We start from the raw sequence: 7987 nt of genomic DNA, 5'->3' as shown, positions 1-7987 counted from the left end.
AATGTCTCTGGTTATGGCATTGGACACTTTGGTGAACTTTTTGTGTGGTCCATACACCAGGCATGAGACTTGTTCTTTAAAATTTATGCACTTTTATCGTATAGGACTTGTAAATCAAAAATAAAATCCTAACCCCCACTACCCCGCAACCATCTGAATGGATTTCCTCCTCAGCCAGGGCTCTTTTAAAATTTAACCTGAGAGACGGTTTCAGGCCACGACAGGAAACGGGGGTCAGACATGCCTTATTATACTTCTCTGACATCAACATCAACACAGACTTGAAGTCTGACAAGAAACATGTTACAACCTATTCTCTCTGAAGCCCAGTACCTGAAGGCTTCCTCTGCTTATATGAACTTGTGTCTCCACAATCCTTTATCTTAACCCAGGCATTCCTTTCTGTCGAGCCTGGGGTTTTGTTTTGTTTTGTTTTTCTTTTGAGACGGAGTCTCTCTTTCGCCCAGGCTGGAGTGCAACGGCGTGATCTCGGCTCACTGCAACTTCTGTCTTCTGGGTTCAAGCAATTCTCATTCCTCAGAATACCTGGAACCACAGGGCAGGCCACCGCGCACAGCTAATGTTTTGTCCTTTTAATAGAGAAGAGGTTTTACCATGTTGCTCAGGCTGATCTTGAATTCCTGGCCTCAAGTCATCCGCCTGCCTCGGCCTCCCAAAGTGCTGGGATCCCTGGCTTGAACCAATCATCATCATTCTGTTTTTTCACCTACAGTGCTGATTCTTCTCTAAAGGCGTATAGAATCAGAGTCATAAAAAAGATTCTAACAATTACTGTTGAATATAGATTTCTAATAAATTTCAAATCAATGAACTAAATAATTTTTTTTCAAAACTCAAACAGAAACTGATGGGTTCATGCAACTGATCAACAAGATCAAGCAGAACAAAAATTAATTACATGAGGCTAAATAACTGATAAAGCTAATGTATTTTTGACCTTTATTTAAAACTTTATTTGTTCTTGGGCTGGGAGCAGTGGCTCACATCTGTAATCCCAGCACTTTGGGAGGCTAAGACAGGAGGATCCCTTGAGTGCAGGAGTTCAAGACCAACCTGGCAAACATAGTTGACCCGTTTCTAAAAAAAAATTAAGAAAATAAAAACTTTGTTTTTTACTTAAATGTTTTGTTTTCCACATATAAGAACATTTTCTAGTGGAATGTGGTGGCTCACTTTGGAAGGCCAAATGGGAGGATCGCTTGAGTCTAGAAGTTCAAGACCACTCTGGGCAATATGGCAAAACCCTGTCTCTACAAAAAAATACAAAATTTAGCTGGGCATGGTAGTGCATGCCTGTGGTCCCAGCTACTTGGGAGGCCGAGGTGGGATGATCAGTTGAGCCAGGAGGCAGCAATTGCAGGGAGCCGTGTTTGCACCACTGCACTCCAACCTGTGCAACAGAGCACAACCCTTTCTCAAAAAGATGAAAAAAAAAAGAGAAAATTTTCTCTGTTAAACTATCTATAGTTTATAACAATTTGGTTAAGTATACTTTTGTAAACTAAGATGGAAGTGTTCAGTTTTTCTTTCTACTCGATTCCTCCAGAATTCGAAAACTATTTGTAAACATTCTTATGGCAATATGGTTATTTACACAGGTCCAGTAAAAACCTGCTCTTGATGCCTCAGTCAACTCCAACATGGCGAAAATCTCCAGCCCTACAGAGACAGAGCAGTGCATCAAGTCCCTGATTGCTATTTTCCAGAAACAGGCTTGAAAGGATAGTTACAACAGCATTCACCCCAAGATGGAGTTCCCAAGCTTCATGAATAGAGAACTGGATGCCTTCACAAAGAACCAGAAGGACCCCAGTGTCCTTGACCACATGATGAAGAAACTGGACCTCACTAGTGATGGGCAACTAGATTTCCAAGAATTTCTGCATCTGATGGATGGCATGACTGTGGCTTACCATGACTCTTTTCTCAAGGCTGCCCATTCCAAGAAGTGGGTCTGAGGATCCCCTGGGCCTGGTTTCCAAGCCACCCCATTTCCTTCCAGCCTCGCCATCACCATCTCCTCACAGCCCACACATCCCCTGGGCCCAGCACACCTACCACCTCAGGCAGGCCCTGCCTGCAGGTAGTAATAAAACCATACTTCTCTTCTCTTCTTTTCTCTTCTCTTTTCCTTTGTTTTTGTTTGTTTGTTTGTTGTTTTTTGATTTTTTTTTGAGATGGGGGTCTCATTATGTTGGTCAGGCTGGTCCTGAACTCCTGGGCTCAAGTGGCCTCCCAAATTCTGGGAATACAGGTGTGAGGCATTGAAGCTGGCCCACTTTATTTTTTAAGCACAAAAACCAAAAACAAACAAACAAAAAAACACCTCTGCTCTCTGGATCTCACTCCTGGTTCTTTTTCTTATTGGTCAAAATTTACTCTACAGGCACAAACTCCCCCACACTTCTAGATTGCATCATCTGACCCTTTGACAGCTGTCTGGGAAGCCAGATCCCACACTTTGAAGTGTAGTGTTTCATACAATCCAAAAGTGGTAGCAGAGGCCGGGTGCGGTGGCTCACTCCTGTAATCCCATCACTTTGGGAGGCCAAGGCAGGCGATCATGAGGTCAGCCATTCGAGACGAGCTTGGCGAGCATGGTGAAACTCCGTCTCTACTAAAAATACAAAAATTAGCCCAGCATGGTGGCACGCACCTGTAATCCTAACTACTCGGGAGGCTGAGGCAGGAGAATCACTTGACCCTGGGAGGCAGAAGTTATAGTCAGCTGAGACCATACCAGCACTTCAGCCTGGGCGACAGAGCAAGACTCCACCTCACAAACATACAAAACAAACAAACAATCAAAAAAGTGGTAGCAGAAACCAGAAAGTCCAGGTATGTAGCTAACTGGCCTGGTTGTACAGCAGCAGCCAAGGGTGAAAACTACTCCCAGGCAAGTCCTAAGTTCACCGAGTAACTGGAGTACCCATCTGTGTTAGTTAATTGCCTTTATCCAAAGGAAAAATAAAACTCACATCTCTATGACAAGCAGGTGCTTACAGCTTGGAGCAAGGCACCTAGGCTGAACTCCCCTGGTGACAGGGAGACAGGGACATCATCTTCCTTGAGGTTCACATTTCAAAGAGATGGCTCCAAGGCCCTGAAGAAAGACATTTCTAGGGACCGGGCATGGTGGCTCACACCTGTTATCCCAACACTTTGGGAGGCTGAGACTGGAGGATCACTTGAGGCCTGGAGTTCAAGTTCAAGACATTCCTGGGTTCTAGGGTAGACAGAGGCTTACATATCAAAGGAAGAATTTACAAATACAATTTTTCTCAAGGAAATGCTGTAAGGAAAGTGAAATGGGGAAAGGTCTCTTCTTGGCCTTTTGGCAACAGGAAAAACTCAATTTTATGTTTAGTTACCCTTACAATTTCCTCCTATTGTTATTCTTTTATAGTAACACTGCAATTTTCTAATTGTCTCCACTGCGTTTCTATCTTTCTCTGGGTAGTTTACAGCCACCTAGATATCCAACAAGTCCATAGTAAGATGCAAAGCAAAGCAATTATCAAGATTATAATAGAATAATTTTTTGGGGGGTGACGGAGTTGCACTCTTGTTGCCCAGGCTGCAGTGCGATGGTGTGATGTCGGCTCACTGCAATCTCTGTCTCCTGAGTTCGAGTGATTCTCCTGCCTCAGCCTCCCGAGTGGCTGGGATTACAAGCATGGGCCACCTTGCCCAGCTAATTTTGTATTTTTTATAGAGATGGGGTTTCACCATGTTAGCCAGGCTGGTCTTGAACTCCTCACCCCAGGTGACCCACCCACCTTGGCTTCCCAAAGTGTTAGGATTACAGGTGTGAGCCACCATGCCCGTCCTAGAATGAGTTTTTAAATTCAGTATAATACTCACCTTGTCTGAGGGCGGGGCGACCTTTAAACACATCATACTGGTTGATTGTGTCAAAGTCAAAATAAATTATAGAGACAAATCCCTAAATCAAATGCTGTATTCGGGAATCACAAAATTGCAATTCAGGGCATACACACGGACTAGGGTGGTCTTCAGTATGTGCAACAAACAAAGAGAAGTTGGAAGTTTTATTAGAAAGAAAAATGTTACATATTGTTTTGAAATGAGGCTCATTGGCCCTGGAGAAGTTGGTTCATTCTCACAATCAGCTTTCACATTCCCTCTTTTGATCAACATCTTTCTTTGAAAACCTCACTGATCAGCCATCTTAAAGTGAGGCTTCATTGTCACTCCATGCCAGGATAGACCTGGGCCGGTTATCTTTGTCCCATGTCAAGGGAAAGGTAAGGGAGTCAATATCAGGGACATGGGCCACATATGAGCCACAAAGAGGCCAGAAGGAAAAAAAAAATCAGGCATGTTTGTCTGGAGTTCAGTATCAAGTTCCATCTTGTTAGTTTCATCTGTATTAGCAATCATCTTGACACCCTGGGCTATCAGTATCCTGTTGGGAGAACTGGCTTAACAAATATTAGACAGGCAACAAGAACGGAGCTCAAAGATCATAATACCAAAATAATTAGCAATTGTTTTATTTTATTTTATTTTATTTTATTTTATTGCGATGGATTCTTGCTCTGTCACCCAGGATGAAGTGCAGTGGCGTGATCCCGGCTCACTGCAACCTCCACCTCCTTGGTTCAAGAGAATCTCCTGCCTCAGCCTCTTAAGTAGCAGAGATTACAGGTGCTTACCATCACGTCCGGCTCATTTTTGTATTTTCAGTGGAGACAGGATTTCACCATGTCGGCCAGGTTGGTTTCTAACTCCTGACCTCAAGTGATCTGCCCGCCTTGCCATCCCAAAATGCTGGGATTACAGGCGTGAGCTATTGCACCCAGGTATAATTAGCAGTAGGATAATAAATTTAGTTTGTACAATGGTTTTGAACCAAGATCCCAAGACAAATCAAAACACTATGGGGGAATTGAATGAGACCTCTTGTAGTCTTTGAGTAGCCTTTTAGGACTGGGTTGAATTAAAGCAGAGTGCCAACTCTGTAAAAGAGACCACTAGATGAATCAAAGTATTTGGGGTTCAGGTTCTCTCAAGTGAAAAATGTAGACATTAAGGGGGTAAGAGTCTCATTATGATATGAAGAATTATTCCGACGTCTTGGGAAAAGCTGTCCACAGTGTGGAAACATCAACTTCTCATCCTGATTTGTCGTTGGAATGTCTCTGGTTATGGCATTGGACAGTCTGGTGAACTTTTTGTGTGGTTCATACCTCAGGCACGAGAGTTGTTCCTTAAAATTTATGCACTTTGGCTGGGCGCAGTGGTTCATGCCTGTAATCCCAGCACTTTTGGATGCCAGGGTGGGCGGATCACGAGGTCAAGAGGTCCAGACTGTCCTGGGTAACACAATGAAACCCCGCCTCTACTAAAAACACAACAAATTAACTGGGGATGGCGTCACATGCCTGTGGTCCCAGCTACTCGGGAGGTTGAAGCAGAAGAATCGTGTGAACCTGGGAAGCGGAGGTTGCAGTGAGCCAAGATCTTGCCACTGCACTCCAGCCTTGGCAACAGAGCAAGACTCTGTCTCAAAAAAAATAAAATAAAATAAAATAAAATGCAGTTTTATCTTACTGTATTTGTAAACTAAAAATAACATCCTAAGCACCCCCACTCCCCCTTAACCATCTGAATGGACTTCCTCCTCAGCCAGAGCTCTTTTAAAATTAACCTGAGAGACTGTTTTAGGCCATGACAGCACTTGTGGGTCAGACATGCCTCATTATACTTCTCTGGCATCAACATCAACACAGACTTAAATCTCATAAGAAACATGTTACAACCTATTCTCTCTGAAACCTAGTCCCTGAAGGCTTCCTCTGCAAATAAGAACTTAGGTCACCACAATCCTCTGTCTTAACCCAGGCATTCCTTTCTGTTGATGCTAGACAATTTTGTTTGTTTGTTTGTTTTGTTTTTGTTTTGAGGCAGAGTCTAGATCTGTTGCCCAGGCTGGAGTGCAATGGTGCGTTCTTGGCTCACTGTAACCTCTACCGCCCGGATTCAAGGAATTCTCCTGTCTCAGCCTCCTGAGTAGCTGGGATTATAGGCGCCCACCACCACACCTGGCTAATTTTTTTGTATCTTTAATAGAGATGGGGTGTCACCATGTTGGCCAGGCTGGTCTCAAACTCCTGACTTCAGGTGATTCACCGGCCTCAGCCTCCCAAAGTGCTGACATTACAGGCGTGAGCCACCGTGCCCGGCCCATCCTAGGCTTTTAGATAAACCCAACCAATTGTCAACCAGAAAAATGTTTAAATCTACCTATACACTGGTAGCTCCTGCTTTGAGTTGTCCTGCCTTTCTAGACCAAACCAAAGTATTACTTAAAAGTATTTGATTAAGTCTCCATAAAATGTATAAAACCAAGCTGCACCCCGACCTCCTTGGGCAACTCAGGACCTCCTGAGGCCACATCATGGGTCATGGTCACTCCTATTTGGCTCAGAGTAAATCTCTTCAAATGTTTTCCAGAGTTTGACTTTTTTCATCAACAGACTTCAGGAACAGCGCAGTTTCTGTTTTTAATAATTTTATTGAAAAAAATGGATCTAGTCTAGTCTATATGTAGATAACAACAACTCAGTCGGGCAGAGTGGCTCACACCTGTAACCCCACCACTTTGGGAGGCTGAGGTGAGTGGATCACAAGGTCAAGAGATCGAGATCATCTTGGCCAAAGTGGTGAAATACCGTCTCTACTAAAAATACAAAAATTAGCTGAGCATGGTGGAATGCACCTGTTGTCCCAGCTACTCGGGAGGCTGAGGCAGGAAAATCGCTTGAACCCGGGAGACAGAGGTTGCAGCGAGCTGAGATCCTGCCACTGCACTCCTGCCTGCTGACAGAGCCAGACTCTGTCAAACACACACACACACACACACACACACACACACACACACACACACACACACACACACAAAACAAGCAAACAATAAAACAAGAACTAGAAAAATGCAGAGAGCTACAATCTAATAACTGGTCTGTTAGAGCTTTTCTTTAACAACATAATTTTTCTCTATATATTGATCACTTAGGTATCTCAGATTTTAAAACCTCTTGAGGATAGAAAGTGAAACCAAGGCCGACTTTAGATTTCACCTACATTCTCAAGGTTCCTTGGCCTGCCAGAAAGTGACCATTTTTATTCACCCACTGTAAAGCTAAAAACACTTGAGTCAGGCATTCCATGCATTTTGATGAAAGCCTTGGTAATATAATGTTTTTTTTTTTTCTTTTTGAGACAGGGTCTTACTCTGTCACCCAGGCTGGTATGTACTGGTGAGATGTCAGCTCACTGCAGCCTCCACCTCCTGGGTTCAAGCAATTTTCCTGCATCAGCCTCCTGAGTAGCCAGGATTATAGATGTGCGCCACCACACCATGCTACATTTTTTAATATTTTTAGTAGAGATGTGGTTTCACCATGTTGGCCAGGCTGGTCTCAAACTCCTGACCTCAGATGACCCACACGCCTCACCCTCCAAAAGTGCTGGGATTACAGGTGTGAGCCACCATGCCTGGCCCTATAACCAATGTTTTTAATTGTATCCATCTATAAAGAGACAGCAGATTTTTTTTTCTTGTTGAAAAAAAAAAAATGGGCCTGGTGCAGTGGCTCACACCTATAATCCCAGAACTTTGGGAGACCACTTGAGACCAGGAGTTCAAAGTCAGCCTGGGCAACATAACTAGACTCCCATCTCTGGAAAAAGAAAAGAAGAAAAAGAAAGAGAGAGAGAGAAAGAAAGAAAGAAAGAAAGAAAGAAAGAAAGAAAGAAAGAAAGAAAGAAAGAAAGAAAGAAAGAAAGAAAGAAAGAAAGAAAGGAAGGAAGGAAGGAAGAAAGGAAGGATGATTTTATTACTACCCGCATGAGGTGGTAGGTGTGCTTGAGAGAATAGAAGAAAGGAAAGGAGGGGAGGAGAGGGGAGGGCAGGGGAGGGGAGTGGGAGGAGGCACAG

General features: G+C 43.6%; 1 pseudogene; it reads left to right on the top strand.

The window, feature by feature from the left end:
* Positions 1-1661: 1661 nt before the first annotated feature.
* LOC105493955 (protein S100-A11 pseudogene) lies at positions 1662-1979 on the top strand (annotated as a pseudogene).
* The last annotated feature ends 6008 nt before the right edge of the window (positions 1980-7987 follow it).

This window comes from Macaca nemestrina, chromosome X, assembly GCF_043159975.1.
Source record: "Macaca nemestrina isolate mMacNem1 chromosome X, mMacNem.hap1, whole genome shotgun sequence".
Lineage (NCBI taxonomy): Eukaryota > Metazoa > Chordata > Mammalia > Primates > Cercopithecidae > Macaca > Macaca nemestrina.
This window is presented reverse-complemented; position numbering and strand designations above follow the sequence as displayed.